At 37.5% G+C, this 25,005-nt stretch overlaps 1 protein-coding gene across 1 annotated transcript in view; it reads left to right on the top strand.

The window, feature by feature from the left end:
• TMTC2 (transmembrane O-mannosyltransferase targeting cadherins 2) overlaps positions 1-25,005 on the top strand; it is a 233,977-nt gene that overhangs the window by 98,599 nt on the left and 110,373 nt on the right. The window lies entirely within an intron of this gene.

The following is a 25,005-nucleotide window of genomic DNA, read 5'->3' as shown; positions in this document are numbered from 1 at the left end:
TTGTTTAAACAATGTGTTATTAGCCATTGCTATTACTCGATGCTGGGGATGGGTTTTTTCAATTACTTTCCTTACTTTCAATTACTTTCCTTACAGCTCCCTCATTCTGTTTGCTGTCAAGCACTGGATATCTGAGTCAAGCACTGGGTATCTGACTGCCTTTTGCAAAGAATTCATTCATGCTCTTATCCTCTTGTATCTTGCAAACTCAGCTTAGTTTGGTCAGGCGTGCAAGCTCGGCAGCTGATATCATCAGCTTTGCTCCCTGAGGCAAAGATAAAACTCTTATTGTTCTAGTTTAACAGAGATGCATAGGACTTGGTGCATGCCTTTGACACATATTTTTTTCTTCACCTAGTATTATTGCCTTAATAAAATAAGTATTTCCAATTTTTTAACTTCTTCCCCAGAACAAACAAGTAAAATAAGCAAACAAAAAAAGTCGCCAAATCCCCTAGCTTCCCACTCAAAAAACTGTGTATTTTAGTGGTACCCAGAAACCCCAGTTAAAATCAAGAGTCCTTTACAGCATTTGCTGTGCAAATGAGTAAGCTGAGTATACATAATTTTCTTTTCAGTGAAATTACTGTCTTTCAGAAAAATACTATCTTGACAAAAGGACAACAGCGTTTCATTTGGACATGTGTTGTCAAATTTTTCAGTGAGATGTAGATTACAAAAATGTATTTTGTTTCATTGCTTTGCTTATCTCAAACACCTTGATTTGAAAATTTTGTTTTCTTTTCCAGATAAATTGAAAAAAAATTGTAGTTTTTGATAAAGCAGTGATAATTTCTGTTGGTACAGACTACATAGCTGTAATATAAAAGGAAAGTAGTTAAAACACCTGGTCACTTGTAGTTTCCTTTTAAACTGCTCTAAGGTATTAGCTTAGTTATTATGCTATTTTCTGAAAAAATGGAAAAGAATAATTTTGTATATATACACACACAAATTTGGGATTTTTTACTCATGTATAATGACATATGTAAGACCTCTGAATGTCATTAGCCAAATACTGTATGGTACATTGTGCATCTAACACTGAGCAGAAACCAAGAGGAAACTGATTAAGTTGTTCCATTTATTTTTTCCTTAATGTACATCTGCAGCAGCAGGCTTTATACTGAAAAGCACAAAGATGAGACTTTTTCAAGTGCTTCAAGGAGTTTAGTTCATAACTGAAGTGTTACTCTGTCCTATGGAATTAAATAGTCATAAAAACATTCATATGACAGAAAATTCTGAACATCTATAAAGTTTTTCTTGTTAAACACTCATTGCTCACATCCAAAATCTTTGCAGATGTTTCTGATGGACTTTTAATTGAGAAAAGCTTGTTCTCACCTTTTTCCTCCTTTTCCACGCCAAGGCCAGAGAGTAAAATTGGTCCAGAAGAGACCAGAATGATGCAGGTGAAGCTTCCACATCCTAACTCTGAATGATGAAGGTGAAATCCAAGCTTCCACATTCTAACTTTTTGAACACAAGGTCTCTCTTCCTAGGTGTGGAACCCTAAATTTGGATGCCTGGCTTGTGGGTTTTTTTTGCACCCAGTATCAGAGTTGCCTTGGACAGAAAGCTGTTGTCTTTAAGAATTTATTTTGTCATCTATAATGCTAGAAATAGTAATTCTGAATTTTGTAGATTATAGACCTTTGTGTAGATTTGATTTTTGCTGGAGACAGTTTTATGGGGAGAGACTACATTGAATGAAAATATGAATATTCAGTTATTACTAGGCTGCATGTTTCTTGCACACATGATCAGGCTGTATGCTGCTCAGCCTGAAAAAATTAGAAAGAATTGTGTCCATGTGCCTGTTCTTGAATTTGTTCTTCATGTTTCCCTAGTGTAATATTGGGAGAGGGCAACTTCAGGAGAAAGGGAAAAAAAAAAGACATCAAAAAAGTCATTCAAGGAAAAAGTTGTAGTCTTTTGCAGTGTGATGGAGGGCAAAAGTGTAGAATGGAGCCAAGGAAGAAAAAATTTAAAAGTTGGTTAGCTCAAGCCTGTACAACCTAAGTAAGCAGTAACTGAATGCTTTGTAATGGAACAGTAGAAAGGTTCCTATCCATTTCAGTCTGCCTAACCTTTAGCTCAGCCCTGTCCAGCTGAGCTGATATGGCTGTTTCCTAGGCCGTGCTGCAAACTGAACTAAGAGGAAATGCAGGAATGCAGGTAAAAAAAAATAACCTTTAAGCACCACACCCCTCACCCCAAATATCCCAGATACTTCTTTTAGGAGTTACTTTAAAGCTGGATCAGTTCAGTTATATTCAGTCCTTGTCATTGCCCTACAAATAGCTGTACTGACTAGCAGTGAGAGGAAAGATGCAGCATGGGCACAGAAACAAGGGATGGAGAGAGACAGATTTGGAGGAGTGGCTAGTTAAGGACCTGGGATTGTGTGATGCCAGACTATGGCTTTCAACTTTGAAAATTATGACATTTTCTAGAATATACCACTGGGGAAACTGAGACACAATTATTTATGTTTAAGGAATAGTGAAACTACTGACCATCTTCACAATGCTCAGTAAAGTATGAACTGGTACAAGCAACTTGAAGAATGCTCCAGCAGATGGTAGGATATGGTGTATTGTGTGACCAGCCTATTTTTTTTCATTGTGTTCTTATCTTTGGGCCAAATATCCTATGGTAAAAAATGATGGCTACTACACAAGTCACTTATCATGTGCATCCTGATTTATCACATTGAGAACATGAAAACATCCCAGTGTAATTTGAGTAGACTGGCAGGGCTTCTAAACAAGGTAGCTGCAAAGCTGGACCAGCTGAGCAGATTAATGCTAACCCTTAATTAGAAGCTATTCTTGAGGCATCTTAAAAATTTATATTGTAGACACTTACTAAACGATCCAACTCTTTTCTCTGTCATCTGTGTATTGGTTATTTCAGTAGAACTTGGCTGCTGATTTTTTTCTGCTGCCAGGTCCTGTATTCCTGTCTGCCTGTGATGCTCTCACTCTGGCTGGAAAAGTTGTCAGTCTGGACTCCATTTCATTTGGTTAGCTCTGTTTTATTCTGATTGACTGACAAGAAGGTATTCACTGTCTTTGAGTCAGAAGATTTTGATGGAATTGTATTTATTGCAATCATAAATGAGTTGTCTGAAATGAGAGTAATTGAGAGTTGTTCTACTGGGGTGAAGCATTCATTGTGGAAGTAAGTTAAATTTTGTTTCATTTTTCAGGATTCTAGACCTTGAGTAATTTCCAGTGTAAGTTGCACAGCAGGTATGCAGATTGATTGAGTTGTCAGGTGTGATAGGTATCAGAGATTGTACCTGTCAGCAGCTGGAGTTGTGCAAGTTAAACCACAGGACTGGGAGGGGGAGCTTAAATATGGGAGAGAACTGTGATCAAGTTTGTTACTACAGAAAATGTGCAAACACAGAGGCTTAATTGTTTTGTACTTATAATATTCAGCTTGAGTGCAGAAGCATTAATCAACAGTCTTCTGTCCAATTAATAGTACAAAGCTAATACAAACCCTGTTGTGCTGTTCTTTTTTCGTCTTGTGGGTTTTTTAGATTTTCTTTTGTTTGCTTGGTTGTTTTGTTGGCTTTTTTAAAGCATGAGTGGATCCAAATAACATCAGCAGTTAAAAAGATAGGCAAATGCATTAAAAGCTCATTTTTAATATAATGGTAATGATAAAGTATTTATTGCTCTGTGGCTGATGTATACAAACTGCAGTACAGAAATAACTAAACCAGATGTAACTTCTACTAATGTTGCACTGCTAAAATACAGTAACATTTTACCAGATCAACATATTGTTAGTACAGGGAGTTTGTTATACCAAAATAAGGAAATGTATCTTTTCCCATCACATATTTGATTAAAATCTCCCTCCAGGAGGTCTGTCTCACATGTGGAATTAGTTATTGTTGTCTATAGCTTAACATGAACCACAAATTGGATTGAAGGATGCATTATCTAGCCTCCTGTGCTATTATAACAGTATTGGTTTTGTAAAAGGCAATTTTATTGGAGGCCTATATTTTATTTAAGGTAATGATGTAAACCTGGGGCCTCCATGGATGACGTGGTCAACCACCAAACCATGTTTTATAAAACTCTGCTTTTTTTTATGGCCTTGGAATGGTCTTAGTTGTGGATGATATGCTGCTGGGCATTAGATAAAGCTACTGATTTTTGAGAGCACTCTAAACTTCAAGTAGGCCACTTTCTGCATTCTTTAGTCTTTGAAGTTGCTACTTTTAGAACTATTGTGCTTTGAAAAGCAATGTCAAAACAAAATACTGCTCTTGATTTGAATTTGCAGTTTTATTCTTCTCTTCTGAGGAGCTCTGAAGCCTTTGTAATGTAGTAGTCAGTGTTGCTTATTGCTCATCTCTTCTCCATTTGCAAGTTATGCTGTTTTGCAGTAATGTTTCATTGTTATTTAAAATCCGACTCAATGGTTTATTTTCTGCTCATTTTCCACCATCTAAGGAATTTATTATGCTGAACTTACCCAGAGGTCTTGATATTTTGGCACAAGTGATTGGAAACCTATTATTTTGTAAGTTATTTCTCTTTTGGGTGAGCATGGTCCAGTCTTGTCTCCATGTCTTTGAAGTATAGTATTTACAGTTTTTAGACTGTTAGGGCAGTAGCTACTCCCTTGCAGGACAGACTTCATCCTTGGACTCAGATATAGTAAATATGCTTTTCATAGAGACTGCTTTTATTCCAGTTAAAAATAATAAATAACTTACAGCTTCAAAACATGTCTTGACCTTTCACAGGGTTCATTTTGCCTAACAAGAGTCACATATTCAAGTGCACTGAGCTGTTACAGATTGCATTTGTGGGCTGGGTAACCCTTAGCATTTCAAGAACTCTGGAAGAGATTGGGGGCTCCATTGCCAGCTGGGGCCCTGTTTATCCCTAGCATCTCTCATTCTGCAGTAGTCAGCTGGGGGTTAATTTTCCTGTCAGCTTTAGGGCTGTACAAAATGCTGAAAACAGTGAGACGAATGTGCCTGTGCATACATTGCTCATATTTGGGGATGAGCCAGCCTGATGCTTTTCTCTTCCCTCTGCTGGATGGCAACAGCATGAGGCCTGTGTGGTCTTGAACATCACTCCCCCCACCAGATATTTCCTAGAAAAAATAAGCTTTTTCCAGTTTACTTCTCCCTTGATAATTTCAAGTAGCTAATACTGCTGTTTCCTGTAGTTCCCACAGCTCCTTGCTGCTTTTCTATTTGATCCTGAAATAAGAAAAGCAAGATTGGCCTCCACTATCTTCTCAGAGATATTGATCTCCTGCAGATCCCTGTGATGTCAGTGGAGTGGTACTGAATTGGACATCAATATGTATAAATAGCTGTTGTTTCCTGAAAATATTTTCATGGGGTGATTTAAACCACTGAAACAGATCACATATGACAGAAATACAGCATCTTAAGGCAAATTTATCAGAGTTGTATCTTGTGAAAAATGAAAAATCACAAGATGTCTTGCTGAAGTCGCTGACACTGGCATAATACAGATTATATTTTAATATTAAAATATAATTCACTGGAATCCCCATTACTTTTATCTATCCACCTGAAGTCTACAGTTATAGTTAGGAGCCTCTATTTGAGAATGCCTCTCTAGAAGCATGAAAAAGGCAAAGTCTTCTTTAATAAATAAGTAAATAAAAAAAGAGAGATGGCTTTTCATATTTACAGGAACTGTGGAGAACCTTCAATTTACCAGAGAGGTTAGTTTGTCAGAGAAAGTTTGTTACTATCTTCAGTCCTGCATGAGATTATACTGCATGGTAGCATACAAAGTATGCTGTGGTGCTCCATTCTTCCCTGTTGTGGTTTAACCTCAGCCCCACACAGCCGCTTGCTCACTCCCTCCCCTTAGGCTGAGGAAAGGGAAAACTCAGAGATTGAGATAAGGGTAGTTTGACAGGTAAAGCCAAAGCTGTGTGTGCAAACAAAGCAAGGAATTCATTGACTGGTTCCCATGGACAGGAAGGTGGTCAGCCACATCCAGGAGGGCAGGGCTCTATCATGCACTGCCCTTGGGAAGACAGACACCATCACTCTGAATATCTGCCCCTTCCTGCTTCTTCCCATAGCTTTAAATGTTGAGCATGATGCCTTATGTCTGAAACATCCCAGTGATCAGCTGTCCTGGCTATGCCCCCTCACAGCTCCTCGCTGGTGGGGCAGTGTGAGGGGTAGAAAGAGGCTTGATGCTGTGTGAGCACTGCTCAGCAATAGCTAAAACATCCCTGTGACATCAACACTGTTTCCAGCACAAATCCAAAATAAGCCCCATTCTAACTACTATGAAGAAAATTAACTCTATCCCAGACAAAACCAGCACATTCTCCCTGGCTTAAAAGGGATCTCATTTAGAGGGACAAGGTAAGAAGGTTTCCACAGGCTTTGCAAAGTTTTTGTTAGCACTTATTTTTCATTCTGAGGTTACATGCCAATTACTGACATCAACAGCATGACTTTTTCATGGTGGTTTTTGATTACAGGGTATTGAGGGGCTCACTGCTTTCGACTCTACAAAAGCTTTGCAAATAATACAAATCAGAAAATGTTACTCTTCTAACTTTTAATGTTTTCATGATATTTAAGGAATCAATTGAAAGCACCAAGCTTATCATATTGTCTAACAACTGAGTTTCAGAATATTAGGCATTATTATAGATGTAGGTTTTTCTTCATCTTAGTGACTAGTTAGCTCCTTAATTAAAGAAACTCAGTAAAGCTGTTTTCCCAGAAGCTGGAAACATTCCTGTTTAAGACAGCAGTATTAAAGAACAGTTAAATTTCATGCTTTTTGGTATGGTTAGTCAGTGCTTAATACTGAAATGTATATTATGCTGTGATAAGGGGACTTGGGTTTCTGCAAACTTTGGGGGATAAAAAATATATGTAGCTTTGGCCAGTCTTCAGTTTTCCATTTGTTCACTAGCTAGAAAGCTGTGTTCCTTTCCCCTCTGGCTCTGCTTCTCCCATGGGTCAGTTGACCAGGTACTGGCCACAGAATGGGAAAAACACCTTCCAGTGCTAAAGCTCAGTGGTGTTTTAATGAGTTAAACATTTCCTGGTGTAATTCCTTTTGTGCAGATTTGCCTCAGGAATTCTGCCTTTCTGCTTAAACCTGGTTTAGTGCCATGGTTAAAACACTCATGGTTGTGTTCCTCAGGTATGGACCGTGTTTGTTAAATGCTGCACAGAAAGTTTATACCTGTGCCTGTGTGTTCAATCATAAGTACTGTAGATTGGCCTCTTAATGTCATGTTTAGACACCTAAGTGTCCTGGTTTGATGAAGTGTGGAATGCTTGTAGCTCCTGGCAAGCTTTACCTAATGAACCCATTGCACTTGGCCAATCACAGGTAAATAGCAAGCTAAACCTCTTACTCCCAGAAGTCAGGGCATACAGTCATAGTGTCAAAAGAGGAAAAACCTGGAAGTATATCCTCAATCAGAATCAGATAGATTAGGGAGTACGTGCAGCTTCTGGATGCTCTGAGTTCTGACTTCCAGTTTGTTACAGCACCCTGGGGAAGGTTAAGGCTGCTGAGTGTGTGAAGGTCAGGCTTCTGACTCTTTGAGCATCTTAACTGTGGTCATCTAAGTTTCAGCACTGTAGTCCTCTGACAGCATTGCCCAACTTTATTCTATAGAGCTGCATTTTTAGTTATGTTCCTAGAGTCCTGCCCAAGAGAAAGCCATTCCTGGTACATCAACACGAGCTCTGCTTCCGAACCTGAGAGAACTTCTTTTGAAGGGACAGAACCATACACAAAACCTGAGTCACAAGGGAGAATTTTTCTGATGTTAGGTTTAATTTTGAACTTTCTGGCTTATGCTCAGTTTTATTTAAATTGTAATGATTTAATGATTACCTACATGCTTTTTCTTAGTGAGTGGCTCTAAACATTAACTTATGTAGACAGTTACAATATTAAAAAGGGGGGAAGTACAAGTGTATGAGATTTACAGTGGAAGCAGCCAGTGATAGAAGATAGCAAACACTTTTTGGCATATTTACGGGAGGAACTAAACAATATTTTGTACCTCTTGCATGTATTTTTTTTCCACCTGCAGTATAGATTAAGTGTGGGGAGGGAAGGAACCCATGCTTGCAATTTTTGTAGCTGTCTTTATGGGTCAGTTACTGCAAGGTAAATTTCCAGCCTCACTAACCTTGAATGTCACTTACAAAAGGGAAGAATCTCTTGATACTATGTGTAGTCCTCATTGGGAGAAAGGGAAAACAAAATATGTTTTATTCTTGAGTTTCTAGGAAACTAATTGCAAATGTGCATGTGGAAATTATGTTAAAAATTATCCAGAAGGTTTTGGGTGAAGGGAGAGAGAATTTTTGTACTTGGCATTTAAATGCCAGGTAGAACATATGTACCTTTTTATGATCAGAACTGTAAGACTTTCAAACACATACACAGATTTTTTTTAAGGCTGTAGATTTGATTAGGTTGTACAAAAGTCAGAGCTTCTGTGACATTTAATCACCAAAATCTTGTTTTTCTCATTGACAATAAAATATGGAAATAAATTCCCATAGCAACAAAGTCTTTAAAGTGAGTGTAGTGACATACTGAATTAATAAAGGCAATGAGGAAGCAAGGGAAAAGAGCGGGTAGAATTGTACTGAGTCTCTAAATTCTTCCTCTCCCAGAAAACTGGACTTTGGGGTTTATGGATAAATTTTTTTGCATATTTTAGTCTGCATGTTTTAAAAGTATCCTGGGCAGCTTGTATTGCTGTGGAGTACAATGGAGATTGCAGCAATAGCAATGTTCATTTAGTAGGGATTTTGGGATTATGCTTTATTCCTAAAATATATGTTTATTATATGTCTATCTCTATACTTGGAAACTGTTATCTTTAAAACGTTATTAAAAGTAGCAAAACATCACCACAAAATAGCTCTCACAAGTTTTAAAGCAGAAGAAATGCCTATTTTATAACTTTAATTCTTGTTTCTTTGGACTATTTAATGTATAGCATTTTTGGCTGTTTGTAATTTGAAATCTGTGGAAAGTCAGCATAAGCGATCTTGTGGAGTGATTTTTTTCTTTGTTTAAGCAACTACATTTTTACCTCTTCTGATCTGAGCTGTTAGCCAAGAACATGACAGTTCATGGGTAATTCTGGTTGAGAATATGGATTGAAAGATACCAGGTTCCATGAATATGCAATCCTGTTCAGTTTTAAAGAAAATCCTAAGGATGATTTCTTCCAGAACAAAAATTACCCAACTATGTATCTTTCTTCCAGTTCAAAACACCTTTCAGCTAGAAGGTACCTGCATAATATGTGTTTTTACCTTGCTTTCTTTGCATGTCCTCTGATCTCTTACTGATTCACACACATACAATACCATACCAAACCAACCATCCCCACTAAGCTAGAAAAGAAAAAAAATCTCCCCAAACAACAAAATTTAAAAATTCCCTCAAAACAAACAAAAAACCCCCAACCACACCCCCTCCATATATCTTTGTTCTGGTAGTGACATTTTTGCTTGGAAGAGTACAATTAATTTTTTTAGTCAGCTTCTGTAAAAGCTTGCTAACTTTAGGGACCTTGGTACAGACTGCAAAAATGGATTTAAAGGCAAGGTTAGTGAGTAGGGCCCTTGGCTGCATCATACTAGACTGATACTAGTGCACAAAATTTGAGGCTGGCCAGATGGTACATATCTGCTAGTTTTAGAATTTGACTTAAGTTTTTATGAACCCTCTCTTTGTCAGGACACCTTGTAGTCAAAATAAGTTAGCACTATTGTCATCTCAGGCCTTTCAAAATAAGAAGTGTTAATAATCTAGAGGTAAACTTTGGAAAGTTTTAATTTGCTTTGTGTTTTGCAAATATGTAGAATAAATCTTATCAGGAGTTCATCTCTAATAATGAAGTTTGAAAAAAGGAAAGAAAAATTCCTTACTTGCTCAAAACTGTGCTTCTTACTCGATGTTAGGATACTTTCAGATAAAACTATGTCCTGGCTGCAGTTGTGGCAGATTACTTGATATCTATAATTCCTACTTCTTACTTGAAGTTACACTTTAGGTACTATATGTAACCCAAATTTTTTTGGAAAAGCAAAACAAAACAAGAAAAGAAGACCAAGCACAATTAATATCTATTTCTATTTTAATTATTGGTTTGATAGGTCTGTGTTGATGTATTTTGAAGATGTGGTTTCTCAATACAACTTGGATGGATTTAAAAAAGGTGGGCTTTTTTAAATTTTCAGACCAGAAAATTGTTTGCACTCCAGCATAGACCACAATACATCTGGTACTATCTTAGCTGTAGATCCTATTAAATAACCATTTCTGCCTTGGCACTGCCCTGCTCATGGTATGGCACGTTGTCAGCAGTCTGTGGTCACACTGAAATGAAAAGGGTTGATGTGTCTTTGTGCTCTCAGGTTGGTCTCCAAGGCTCTGAAATACCCAGATGGCTCCTCTGTGCTCTGATAATTGCCCCTGGCATCATTAGGTGAAATTCTGAAGATACGGGTGTCATTGTAGCTTCTGCACTGTTAATCTGCCTGACTCGTATTTGTGACTGCAGATCTGCATCCGGTAAGGAGGTGGTATGTCTGTGTAGGAGCTACCTGGCATAGATACCTCCTTCAGTTATAGCCTGGTTTTCTAATGGAAATGAATTCAGTCTGAGATTAAAACATTACTCTGAAGCAGCAGAGATTTATTAGTAGATTTATTAATAAAGACAGTGCTCTTTGACTTAGTCCTTATTGCTCAGTGTTTTTAGCTTCAGGTCTATACCAATCTTAATTAAAATGTTTGGTTTTCTCTCTGTGATATTTAGAATGAAAGAATTAAGTCCAAGTCTTTGGACTGTTTGCTGAAGTTATAAGGAAAAAAGGGAGAAAGTAAAGGTGGAAAAAAAGTGCATTGATTGGGAAGTTGAGTGTATGAAAATTTGGGAACCTGTACAGGTCAAATATCTGTATTAATCAGCAGAATTGCTCTTATCAACCAGATGATATAGCTCCTTTCCTTTGTCCTTATTGTATGCAGTGTTTTGGGATTATGCTTTATTCCTAAAATATATGTTTATTATACATCTATCTCTATACTTGGAGATGGTATTTTTCTTGTAAATTTTGGCAGAGTAATGAAAAGTGAAATTTTAGAAAATCTTTTTTGATATGTGATCTTCCATTCCATGGCATTGGTGGTTAGCAACCAACGTACTGCCTCCATGGGGTAATAAATTCATGTTTTAATACAGTTACGTGTTTTGCTTGTAGTGCAGCAGACAGCTTCAAACCCTCAGTGAGAGCTTTATAAGTCCGTCTGTCAGGTGCACTCCTTTGCTGTTTCATCCTCTGGGCATGATTACAGTATTTTGATTAAATGTTATATTACTGCAATACACAAATTATTTAAAATGCTAGTATTTTTTCTAGAAAAAAAGTATATAAAAGAACCCGAAATGTACGTGTCTGAAAATGCAGGCTTAACCTTTTTGTGAGTCCCAAAGCCATACTGCTTCACATCAACAGACATCTTCCAAGCCTGTCAACAACATGAAGAGATACAGCAAAATGGCTCCAAAATTTTCTGACTAGAAATACTTGAAGTCTTTTTTAAGGAAGCTAATTTTTCAGTGCATTAAAGGAAATAAGTAATTTTTTCCTCATTTTCCCCCCCTGTTGATACTGTCAGTAGTTGTGAAAATTTAAGTCTGTCATGTTTTCTATATGTAGTTTTTTGGTAAGCTGATATATTCTGCCAGTAGCTGGCTGCTACAGCCAATTGTTAATTCCAGAAAGGCAAACTCCTTGTGAAAGCCTCCTTAGGTGTAAGAGCCCTGACAGCCAGGAGGGCCAACCCTGTCCTGGGGGCATCAGGCACAGCATCACAGCTGGGCAAGGGAGGGGATTGTCCCACTCTGCTCTGCACTGGGGCAGCCTCACCTCGAGTGCTGGGGACAGTTTTGGATGCCATGGTATAAGAAAGATTTTTAACTCTTAGAGAGCATCCAAAGGATGGCAACAGAGATCATGAAGAGCCTTGAGTGAAGCCATATGAGGAGCAGCAGAGGTCACTTAGTCTGCTCAGCCTGGAGGAGACTGAGGAGAGACCTCACTGCAGTCTTGAACTTCCTCATGAGAGGAAGAGGAGGGCCAGCCACTGATCTCATCTCTGTGGTGCCCAGTGACAGGACCTGAGGGAATGGCCTGATGTCAGGGGTGGTTTAGGTTGGATATCAGGAGAAGGTTCTTCAGCCAGAGGGTGGTTGGGCACTGGAGCAGGCTCCCTGGGGAAGTGGTGACAGCACCAAGCCTGACAGAGTTTAGGAAGCATTTGGACAACAGGCACACAGTGTGACTCTTGAGGATGTTTCTGTGCCGGGCTAAGAGGTGATATTGATGCTTGTGGGTCCCTTCCCATGTGTGGGTCCCCGCAGCATATTCTGTGGTTCTGTATGTTGTCCTTTTACTAGTACAGAGGATCTGAGAAGGGTAGGGGTTTTTTTGCTTTTGACATACTATATTCAACCCCTGTGCCTCCTTGTGCCTTGCCCATCTGCTGCAATTTTTATGATGCCAAATGTTTCTTTAACAGGTGCTCTGTTGAGCTCAAATACACATTTGGAACTGGAAGGGGGACCTAAGTTTAATGATGTGCAATTTCAAAGTGGCTTTAAGAAATCAGAGTAATTTGCTTCTGAGAAATTGCAATCTAAAACTAATGATCACAGATGTTCACTCAGGTATAAGAAATAATTACCATACCTAAAGTCAGGATACAGCTTTGCCATTCCTATCTTCCACTTAATGCTTCAAAGTATTGCTAACTTATGCTATTAGCTGTTACTTCAGAAGGCTGCCCTTGGGATTGCATTAAAGAGGGTTTATAGTCCTGTGTTTTATGAGGATATATGCAACCATTTAGGAACTACTAGCAAAAATTGATTAGAAATATGGATATGAAAAATTGTTTGAAGAAAGTGCTAGTTAATGCAGGGGATTTCTTTGAAAAAAGGACAACTGTGTAAAGAAGGTTTGGGTGGTGGTGTTCAAAAATAAAAGCCAGGTGTTAGAAGAGGAATGATTTGAAGATGCTGGTTGTAAAAGCGTGTCCTGCCATATCTTCCTGAAGATAAGGGTCAGTGAATTCAACCTGAATATATATCTGTTTGCTGTGGTAGGAGAGAAACTGTCATTGAAATAGATTTGTGGACTGTGTCATTCTGCCATAATGCAAGAGTGAAGTTATTTTTGGTATATAACATTTTAATATTTAAAAGCCAAACCTTTTTTCAAAATTTTCTCCACATGAGATAATTATGGGTAAAAAAGGTTAGAAACCAGACAAAACCAGCATAAAATTGTGGGCTAGATTTTTTTTTTTTTTAATAAGAGAAATCAGAAAAAAAAATTCAGTTTTAGCATAATGATGACAGTTCACCGTTAATTTATAAAGAATTGAATAACATAAACATAATTCTTGAAGGGACTTTCTTTCATGTTCTCTAGCAAGGAATGAACCTCTTACACCAGGTTGTCAGAATGTTCCTTCAAATTAAGATGGAAGCCTTTTATAAGGTGTGAACAGAGCCCGATCGGAAAGGTTCATTACCAGGAGGGAAAAAAATAGATAAATAGTGGAAGTGGAATGTGTTCCTAATTCATAGTCTGATATCTTAAGGTCTTGTCTTAACCTTAATGCTTCGTTAGAAGAAACATGTCCTGTGAAAATGTAAATCTTAAGGAAAGAGAAGTGTAAATACACATTATCTGTAGAAGCTTATTAGAAGAAATGTCAGTTCAGAGTCTGTCATAAACACACAACAGATCAGGCCAAGATGTGATCAAGACTTTTATTTAACTAGTTTCTGCAAAACAGCCCTTTGCTTTAGAAGAACAATGCAGGCCAAACCTAAACATTATTAAATTATATGTTCCAAGACTGTAAATTTCCCATAGAAGGCTTTATTTTAGGAAAGATAAAACACAATTGCTCTCATGTTAGCTCTGTACTGTCCCAAGGACCCAACTCTTTATTCATTAGAGTGGTCAATAATAACCTAAAGCAAAAAAGTTCAAAGTCTTATCTAAATATATCATCTTTAAAATTCCAGCAAGGAAATTTTTTTTTCCAAGTAGGAAAAAAAGCCCTGAACCTGAAAGACCTGCTAATGGCCCACATATCTCTCAACTATGTGAAGAGTTTCTTTGTCAGTAAGACTGAACAGTGGGTATGTTGCTCTCTAGGTCTAGTGGAGTGTCTTATTAGAAAGAAGAGTTTAAAAGTATGTATTTGACCAATCTTTATACTGTGAACTATTATTTAGAGAAATGTTAGCAACTCATTAGAATGCTTAGACAATTGAATGACAGCAGATTTTTTTGAGTTCAGGGGATAAGCTGAAGAACTTAAAATGTATTTTAATATTTTATTGTTTATCTCTGGATATAACAAACTTCTCAGAAAGTTGTGCTGTCTTGTACTACTGTCAAGTAAATTATCATAAAAACATGTGTGAAGCACCAGGAGATTCTCACTTCCTCCACCTGTCAATCCTAAAAGGGAAAATATCGTCCCTCAAAATTAGTAAATGTTATGATATATTTTTACAGAAAGCTGAAGTCCCCTGCCTTCTGTTTTATGAACTACATTTTGTATGATACCACTTCAAAACCAAACTTGTCAGTCTGAAGGTAACATCATTAATGAAAGTCGTTCAGTCACTATATTTGTAATGCAGTCTTGAGACCCCAGGGCACTTCTCAAATAGCAAGCAAGAATAAAGCTTGTTGAGATCTACATCACTGAGATAGTTTAAGAAAAACTCAGTGGGAAAAGATAAGCTGACAGTTCTAGTGTCTAATCTGTAAGTGCACACATGACTGCTGGTAGCACATTTCAGGCATGAACCAGGAAAGTACCATCCTGTCAGCCCAGCACTGTAAGGGGTACCAGGATGTCTGTCACGGTCATTGGGGGCTCCAGGAATCAAGGGAATGGACTGGTTCAGCAGCAGAACTCCTTGTGTGAAGGGGCCAGGGGACAACACATTTAGGAGCTTTCTTCTAACACATTTAGGATGTCAAGTACTGGAAGCAGGTAATTTGCTGTGAGTCAGAGAAACAGAAATATATTAAACCCCATGTCTGGTAATTACAGTTGATTAGCATAATTGTGTTTCCTTCTGAGTATCTTCCATTTTTAATTCTTCTAGTTTGTATGTAGAAGGAATTTCAAAACTCTTCCTGATGAAACTTTGAACTTGGAAGTTTTAGACATCTCAGTGTTAACTTCTCCCTACCTATTAACAAAATAATATTTTTAATATTTTCTTCCCAGTGTCCTCCTAAAGTGGCCTCGACAAATGGATGTTAGCTCCAAACTTACTTCTAGAATTTATAGCCTAGCTATAAATGTTGTTTAGGCCAAAATTTTATCACAGATCATAAAGTGACAGAAAATAGGTTTGAAATTCCTGAACTATAAATAAAATTTGCGAATTTTCTATCTCACAGAAGATCTTCAGCAAGTTAACAATCTCTGGATGATGTTGTCTCAGAAACTAGTTTTAGTGTAAACTTATTTTAAAAGTCATAAAGATTGCATTAATATGCTTGGAATTTCTGTCCATTTCTACTTACTTACTTAAGTGTCCATCAGTCAAGGAGAAGCCAATTTGACAGGGGAACAATGTTCTCAAAGGTGAAGCACTTAAAAGCTTCATTAAAATTGTAATAGGAATAGAGAAGAGACAAGCTACCCTGAGAGAAAAATAATTCAGGAGCACCTATTTAGATACTAGAAATCCAAGTAGCAGCAACACATTCTGAGTTCTGTATCAGGCAGAAAGCCTCTTGCCGTGGTATGTGCATTCAGGGCAAAGCAGGCTTCATTAATGCTAATGTTTGCAAACTAATTGTGTGTAGGTGGCTTACAAGTTTGTTTGTTCTGCACTCCTCCTGAAATACCTAAGCTTTATGCAGATACATAGTCCTACTCCCCAAGGGCAGAAGTAGAGAGGTATTCTGTTGAAACATCTAAGTTGAGAACAAATTTTTCTTTCAGTCCTCATCACTGATAATCAAAGCCTTCCTCATTCAAAATATTCAGAAACAAAGAACTGAATAGGATTTGTCAGAAGGTATGTTTTCAGTCTGTTTTTTGTTGCTGGTTTTTTTTTTTTTTAAGGCAATGCTCAAAACTGACTAGTCCTCTCTATATGGACCTGTACTCACTATGACCCAAGTCACATTATATTCTCTTATAATTTTCCTTTCTCTTGCTTTTGCATGGGAATTCCAAACCAGTAGTCAGTGTACAGTTTTGGGGAAAGTTTGAATCCTATGCGTGTATATGAAAGTCCATTTTATACATTACAAAGAGATACACTTATCAGTTAGCTGAAAGATTCTCCAGTTTGTGACCAAAGTTTTAAATACTTACAGGAGCAATTAAAAATGTTCTTTAGGTTTTCTAGTATTTATGAATCACTATATAAAGGAATGATACTTAATCTTTAGTTTGACACAGAGTCACTTAATCTTTCGGTTTTGCCAATTTGCTTAAAAATGTTAGCAAGATGAGAATTAACAATTCTTTTTCCCCCTCTTTTTTCCTTTCTTTGTAATGTTTAAGACAGAATATTCTCTGTGTCTACTTGATCAAAGTTCTCAATCCTTTATAGGTTTTCTAAAGCTACTTCAGAGCTTTCAAATAAAATGTGTTTCTTCTTGCTTTGAAAATAAAATAATTGGCAGTAGTTGTAGGAAATACTTCTTGAAAATGGCTAGCAGGTTTTTAAATGCTTTATTATTTTAGAATAATGTATTTCATTTTGCTTTGTTTTCTTAATAGTTACAGAAGCTTTTGTCAAATCTAAAAATGTGATGAGGAAAGGGCAAAATAGTGTGACTACTGTTCTTGTAGCTGGTTATAACAGAAATTTACCAGAAAAATGAATGTTTCTCTCACAGGGTAGAGCTGCAGATTTTCCCCTGAGGAATCTGACAATATTTGCCTTTCCCCCCTCTCTGCTGTAGTATCTCTGTTAAAAGACTTCCCATGTGCCAACATGCATTAAACTGCTTTGGCAACATGAGAATTTTTAAGACAGTCAGGTTCTGTCAACTTCTACCATTGACCCATTATTACCCTGGACAAGTTCATTATTCTTTGTAGATTCTTTTTCTGCTGAACAGGAATGATAATAGTAGACTGTTTCCATGAGTTCCACAAGTAGCTATCCTCTATAAAAGCTTAATTTCTATAGGCTGGTTTGCTATAAGTTTATTTATATGTTTTTGGAAGTAAATGGCATTAATGGTCTAGATTCCTTTTTCTTGAAGGATGTACTCTATTGGGTTTTAGGTTTCAACTTTTGTAAAGTTTATAAGAGACCAGCAATTTTAGAAGTCATCTCTTTTGTCTATGAGATTTCTTTACTGAGAAATTTTCCAAATAGGACTTAATCAGAAAAAAAGATATATGGAATATTCAGTCTTAAAATTTTGAAGATTAATTTGTGTCAAGAAAAGGCCTGGTACTGGAAGAATTTCAGAATGTGATAATTTTGTCTAGTAGTAAAATTGAAACTTTTCAATTTGTAATTTTACACCCTAAATTAAACTCCATTATAAGAGTTGTTTAGTAATTTTTTCTCATCTGCCTCTCTTTCAGATTGTCAGATTGCATTAAGCCTTCATTCCTTCAAGGGGAATGCCAGTTAAAGTGGTAGCTCTTCCCCTTCTTTTATGTAGGTTAACTGTATCAGACTCAGTTTTGTCAAACTGTATAATTTACAATAACCATGAAGAAAGTAGTGTAAAAACTGGAAATACATTAGTCTTTAGAGAAATGTGATTTGCATATATATATATATATATATATATATAAAATATTTTTGGAGGAAATATCTGTGCTATTCAGTGGTAAGTTTCTTCATTCATGTTTTATCTGCTGCACTGGCCACTGTAGCATTACGAGAACCTGTTCTATCTCCATACTTCTGTCAACAGGTCTTGCAGTTACTCATCAACAGTTCACTCTTTGCTGGAGCTGTGTTAGCTGGGCACAGTGGAGGTTTTCTCTTGAAGTGGTGGTTGTTTCCCACCTGCACATGTCCTTGCTGCTCTGCAGACCTGGGGCCTCAGTTGGCCATGTTTGCCTGTTATGCCAGATGTGCAATCCATTAAGAATTTGCACTGCCTCATTTCACACATACTTAACAAACAAAAGATTTCTGTGAAATAGCATGGCTGTTGGCCACCTGGGACAAGGCAAAAATCCAAAGAGGTGCCCAAAGCAAAAGGTCAGATTCCACAAATTTGCCCTGTGCCTCCCCTGCTGCTTCCCTCCTTCTGCTCTCTGTATGAGTGTTGCACCTGATAAAGCACCACCCAACATTTCCCAGCAGGGTCATGAATCCTGAAAGCCTATCAGGAAATGATTGACAACTTGATGGAAGTGCCTCGGCTCAACCACGATGGCCAAACCAGGCAGAATTCCCATTAGACATATTTATCTAGGAATTAGTATAATTACTTTAATCTGCTGGACAAGTTGTCTAATCTCATAGGTCAACAGAGAAGAAGGTGTCTTTAAGAATGTCAGTGTTGGCAATGGAACTAACACATACTCACGGTTTTCAGGCATTGTGGTAAAATTGTGTGGGGTCAGACAATAACTTTCTAAATAATTTCTGAAATTTGTTAATCTTCTTTAGGTTTTTATGCAAGACTGTGTTTAATGTGCACAAAGTGCTTTTTATATGATGTAGAAAAAAACATGTCTACCTTTGCTTTAAGTTGTTCATGAAAGTATTTCTTTGATAGTAGGGTCTTATAATAAAATTTTGGAAGATAGCAATATTTTGTACAACCTCTTTCTAGTTGTCCCATGGCTGTACAAAGCAGGATCCAAAGTGGACGAGGTAAAAAGAACTAAGCTAATTCCTAAAAAAAGCTATACATTCCCAGGTATATATGTTACATTTTCCAGGCTCACATTCCTATTTTAGCTTTGTTTCCAGGGTAAAGTATTGTATGAATTGTCTATCATAGTATCTATGAATAGTGCTCTGCGGCCAAGTACCATCTGCACAACTCCCTCTAGGTAAAAAGGTGGGCTCAGCACTGTCCCAGATGGCTTGGCTTGTGAGATCAACTGGCTGGTCAGTCTCTCAGCAGAGAGATGCTGCTTTGCAAAGTACAACTCTTGTGGACATTCAGTAACTTTCAGTGTTTTCATATCAAGCATAGGTTAACTGTACGGAATGTTCTCACCTCATGTTCTTCACCATGTGTTTTTATTTTCTAGATGCAGTGGAGGATGTGAGTTAACTTTGAGATCAGTTATGCTGGGTGAATGATTGGGACTACATATCCAATAATACTTTTTTTTCAGTCTCTTTACAATTCAGATGTACAGACCAGTGAAGGCTTAGGGGAAACTTTTTACTTCGGATAACACAAAGACGATTAGTCAACCAGAAATATCTCCAAGTAGCTTCCTTCATTCTTCATTTGTTTATCCACCCCAAAAGCTAAGCTTGGATTTCTCAAAGCTGTTTTAACCCTCTTCAGACCCTGCTGGAAACTTTCAGGCTTATCCCTAAGCAGGTAATGTTAATGAAACAATGAAGGTTGTTAATTCACAAAAGGAGATCTGTTTGTGTAAGCTGATGGTTTTTTCAGTTGGAAATTATCATGGTCAGCTAAAGAACAGTTGCTTTATTCAACCAGATAAATTTACAATTGCAATAGTAAAAAAACCAAACAAAACCACCAAAAACCCCCAAATCAATGAAAAAAAATGTAGTCTGTTTAGGTGTTGGTGAGATTGTATGCCTAGCAGAATGGGAGAGCTCATAAGTAGTTATTCTAGTAGCTTATCCAGCCAAATTCCTGCCAATTCACTGTATCTGTGCTCTCTCTGCCTTCAGTATCGAAATTGTTCTTCAGTCTAAAGCAGTATGGTCTACCAAAAATGTCACTGTGCTGAACACCTCATCTTTAGTCCACTTACCAGCCCATTTTTTTCAGGGGGAGTTGTTTCACTATCACACACATGCATTGCAAAGCTCCTTCTGCCTTGTCATGCTTACTGCTGCCCTGTCTTGCTCTTCCCGTACTTCTTACCAATCTTCAGAGAGAAGAGCTGTCCCAGCTGGGTGCTAAAGAAGGAGTTTGAGTTGGGACAGCTGGTGGGAAGGGTGAGGAGAGAAAGAGGGGTCTGAATTGCACTGACTATCAAGGTATTGAGCGGCATGAGCGGAAGAGCTGGTTCTGTCGTGGGAGGGTGAGGAGGGAAAGAGCAGTTTGCTGGAGCAAGCTTTTAGATCCCGCTTTGCTCAGCTGAAGGAAACACAACAGGTCCCAGGAGCAAGTTCCTGTACTTCATCCTAATCCCACCCATCTTTGGTTCAGTGACATTTCTTATTTTTCCTGAACATTATCCTTTCTGAAAGGTTTTGCAATGCCCTTTGAGAAACTCGTTAAACTACTGGTAAAAAGATTTACTAGGTATGTGAAGAGAAATTAATTAAATATTATCAAAAAAAGAACATAGGATTAAAAGAGTTACTTTATTGCAGAATTATCCAGTACATGCATTTAATCTTGGTAGGATGATCCCTAACCATGTACTTGATGCTTTTGCAACTTTGCAACTTCTTGGTGGGTTTTTTGTTTGTTTTTCACTTCACTTCACTAACAGAGTTTTGGAACTGCTGATGGTTTTTTTTCTGAGCTTATTCATTTTGTGTGCTCTCACAGTCTGCAATCCAAAATGCAGTTACTGTGCAGAGGAAAACAAGCATATTTTGGTTATAGATTTATTATTTTCTGAGATTTTCAGTGTTTTAACAGATAACTTAGCAGATATATCCTGGCTAGTCTGGTAGTTCTAAAGACATTTGAAAAATACACCTACAAGCCAGAAGGATTTTAAACCGGGTCTTTATGATTTAACTATGATTTTTAGAGTATACAAAATCACATTGCTGAGTCAAAGGAAACAATTTTTCCTCCCAACTGTTTTGGGATGGAAGGAGAATTGTCAGCCTGTCAAATTACTTTAATCTGAGCAATTTTGATTAAAATTTGGAAAGAGCTTGAGCAATTTTAGTTGGTGTAAACACAGCCACAATGACATGTTCAGGACTGCAAATGTCTTTTCTTATGTGGAAACCTTTACTATGGCAGAGGCAAAATGAATTTTCAGAGGATTTAAAGCATACCATTCTTCAAAATACATTCCTCACTTGGTTTTAAGAATATCTTTTCTCCAGAAATCAATACTCTATGCATTTATTAAAACAAACTGAAATAGTCTTCCTTTTTTTTTCTTTTTTTTTTTTTTCCTCAACTCTTCCATTAATGTCTGGCATAAAACAGTTGAACAGAGGGGTTGCATAGTGACACCTAATATGTTTATACTTGAAAGAGCAGTATTTAAAGTACTCAGTCATGTGGATCTGTCCAGATCAAGAACTCAGTCACAGCATAAAGGGTTTTAGGGGTTACATTTTTAACATTCCTCACATAAATACATCAAAGCTCAAGTATTTCAAAAACAACCCAAATTCTTTATGCTTCAACACACTGATGGATCTGAAGAAAAACCAATATGCCAGTTCTCAATTTTTTTTCTTTTTTTGACTGAAGAATGGATATTTGTAGGAAAACAAAGAACTTGCACCACTGCACAAGGATAACGTAAGCATTAGCTAGATGGCACTGAAACATGCTTGGGCAGAGGTGTCAAACTGGCTTGTCTGGAACACAGTCTTTGTTAAATGAAATTTCAAGAATAAAGTGTCTCTTAGCTGCTGATTTTCCTTTTCTAACCATACTTATATATCAATAAGTCTTCATCTGAATGTGTTTTTCATTAAAGCATGCTCTCAATTTCACAAGCCTTTTCTTATTCACTATGTATGTTGTCACAGAAAGACAACATAACATAAACAATGCTGAAATTTTTGCTAGCCATATTGCATTTTTTGTTTTTTTTTAATTTCTTTTCACAATTTGGAAGGCTGTATTTTAACATACAAAGGAAAACCTTTTCTGTATCACTTTTCTAGGCTATAGCCGTGGGAGGGACAGCATGCTTAGCATTAATAACATTTTAAAATATAAATTCTACATGAATTGCAATTGTAGGATAAAAGAAAATTTATCTTCCAAGAAGTTAGCAACTGTTCTAGCAATAGTAGCTGCATCATCAGAAAAGGTTAGATACTACCCTTCTGTGAATCCATTGCTCTCTGGCTTTGTAAGTAATTGGGAAATATTCAAGAGACAGACTGGCCTAAAATGCAGCTTTCAGGTAGCTTCGGGGTAAAAATGAACAAATTAGGGCATTCAAAAAACAAAGCTCAAGCACTTTCTACTCTTCTGTGCTCCTTTCTAGTAAAGAACTTTATTCCTGCAAAATCTTTAGACATCCTACATTATTCTGTACACATTCACAGTGACTTAAAGAAATCTTAATGCACATTTCTGCTGTCTCACCACCCTCCCCCTCATAAAGCTGTCCCTGTTGTCACTCTTGTGTTTGTAGAACTAATCTGCTGATGTCCTGAACCACTTGTAAACAAACAGACATTTGATTGAAGATTTTTATGGTTACATTTCTTTCAGGTTTTTTTTGGGGTTTTTTTTGGTTGTTTTTTGGTTGTTTGTTTGTTTGGGTTTTTGTTTGTTTGGTTGGTTTTTTTGTAAAGTTGGACTCTTAAATAGTCAAAGTTGGTTATTGAGTTCTTGTCCTTTAAGAAACTGATTAAAAAGCAATAATTGAATCTGGTGGGGAAGTGGCAGGTCATGAACAAGCATACTCAGCATCTGCACACTGACACTGCTGTCCTGGGCTGGTGGAAACCCTTCCAGGGCTGTATCCTAGCTTAGATCCCAGGCACTGCAGTCCAGCTTTCTGGACATGTTTTTAATCTCTGCTCTCTGTGGAGCTCAATTTCCTCCTACGTTGATTTTGTTTGTGACCTTAGAGAAATTGAAGGGTTTTGCTGTTAGCTTCAAAATGCTGTATGCTGGTTGATCTTTTGTATTTGAAAAATCAAATCTCTCATAAAGACAAGTTGGCCTTTTATTTAATAAGGTTTCTTTCTGTCAGGGTCAGTGTCATTTTTAGAACAAAGGGGAACCTCCCTGTAGAAAGAATAGTTTATTGACAGTACAAAAGAAAGCACCTCTTTGCATCTTGAGAAAGAACTGCATGCAGTTCCAAATTGTGTGTCAGTTTTCTTAGCATTTTCTGTTTTAGATCTTAGGCCAGTAATGCCATCTCAGAGCTCTGAGCAATGTCCTGTCTGGATATTTCCATTAAAGAGAATGCACCAAGAATCTTTAAAACTTTTTTAGTGTTTGTATTTTTTTTAATATAAATATTAAAATAAAGTAGAAACTCATGAAAGATACAGCAGATTTGCTGGGTGGTGTAGATTCAAATAATTGTCTTTGAAAGCAGGTTTAATCCTTGTCTACTGTCATCCTTGAAAGGGAAAAGCCTCTTATTTTTCCCTTGTTGGATTTTTGTGGTCTCCTGTAGGTCTCTAGAAAAGTCTTCAGTTGTCTCTGAGTTGTGGTTCCTTCTTTTCTCAAGCCTTGTATTTCCATCCTTGTGGCTCATTGCTTCCCCCAGCTTTCCCTGTTGAGCCCTGCACTGCAGCAGCATTTCCCAGTTTGGTGCTCTCTGAGAGCAAGCTCCCTCTTCCTTCCCAACATCCTGTTGAACCAGTGCATAATTGCCTGGTGAGACAAGCAGCCAGTAAGACAAGGAGCCCAGAGCTCTTTTGACAAGCCACAGCCCTTTAACAAAACATACATGTACGATAGACTGTGAGTGGTGAGCTACGCACTCGTAACATCTGTCCCAGTGAGAATCTCAGCTTTCACAGGAAAAACCCCAAACCAAACTGATATATGTAGTCATCATGGTTTTGGCCAGTGCTTAAGAATGTAAACCTCTTTAATCTGGGATTTCAGAAAGCAAGTAACAAAAATTAAAATGAAGTGGGTTTTCTAGCCTTCCACTTATTTCTGTGATAAGATTCAAAGTCTGACTGTGGGTTTGACTGGAGTGAGGTCAGGCCCAGCTGTTCATGCTCTAGTCCAAGGGAGGCCTGTTGCAGGCAGTAGGAGGTGTTCTTCATAATTTAACTCTTGATTTAAACTCCTCGTTGTTTATACTTATAGTATGTGGAAAGTATGTAAACCTTGGCCAGGATGCAAAGGAGGAAGTAGGGACACAGTTGATTCTATACTATCGCATTACCCAAGTCGAAAAATTGTGTCTTAAGGTCTTGTTCATCTGTTGCTTGCAGCTAAACTGGATCCCTGAGTACCATCCTTACCTCCTTTTAGGTATACAATAACCAGTTTATGAGCAGAGTGTTTGTAAAGCCTGTCCAACCATGCATCTTTCCTTCTTTGTCGTCAGGATGTTTTATTTTTCTTGTGCTCTAGCACACCAGGGCTGCTGTACTGCATGGTGAGCTCTGAGCGATGAGAATATGCTTAAATAGATACTGAAATACTTATTCAGTGAGATGGCATAGCTCAGGTCTCCTCCAAAACAAAGGACTCAAATCATGTGCACTTGTGGCAGTCTTTGGAAGAGAATGTCTGTATAGTCTGGAATCTGTCACAGATAATGCATAGAGACTGAAACGTGGATATTCTGGTTTTCTTCTTAAAAAGGAGGGTTTTCCATAATTCTGAAAAATTACTGAGCAAAAGGAAGGAAAACACATTGTCTTCTTACTTCTTCTGTTGGTGAAATTAAGACAAGTAAGGTTTCTGAGGAACTTGGAGACTAGCCTTGACAAAGTGGTGGTTTCTGTGGAGCCTCTTTACTTTAGAGGCATTTCACTTTCAAATGTTTGAAATGTTGATACTTTTAAGCTGGTAGGTGATTAAAAATGAATTTTCATCATTGTGATATTTATATATTT

Source organism: Molothrus aeneus, chromosome 5 (genome assembly GCF_037042795.1).
Source record: "Molothrus aeneus isolate 106 chromosome 5, BPBGC_Maene_1.0, whole genome shotgun sequence".
NCBI classification, from domain to species: domain Eukaryota; kingdom Metazoa; phylum Chordata; class Aves; order Passeriformes; family Icteridae; genus Molothrus; species Molothrus aeneus.
The sequence above is the reverse complement of the archived record's forward strand: the minus strand, read 5'-3'. Positions and strand labels throughout refer to the sequence as shown.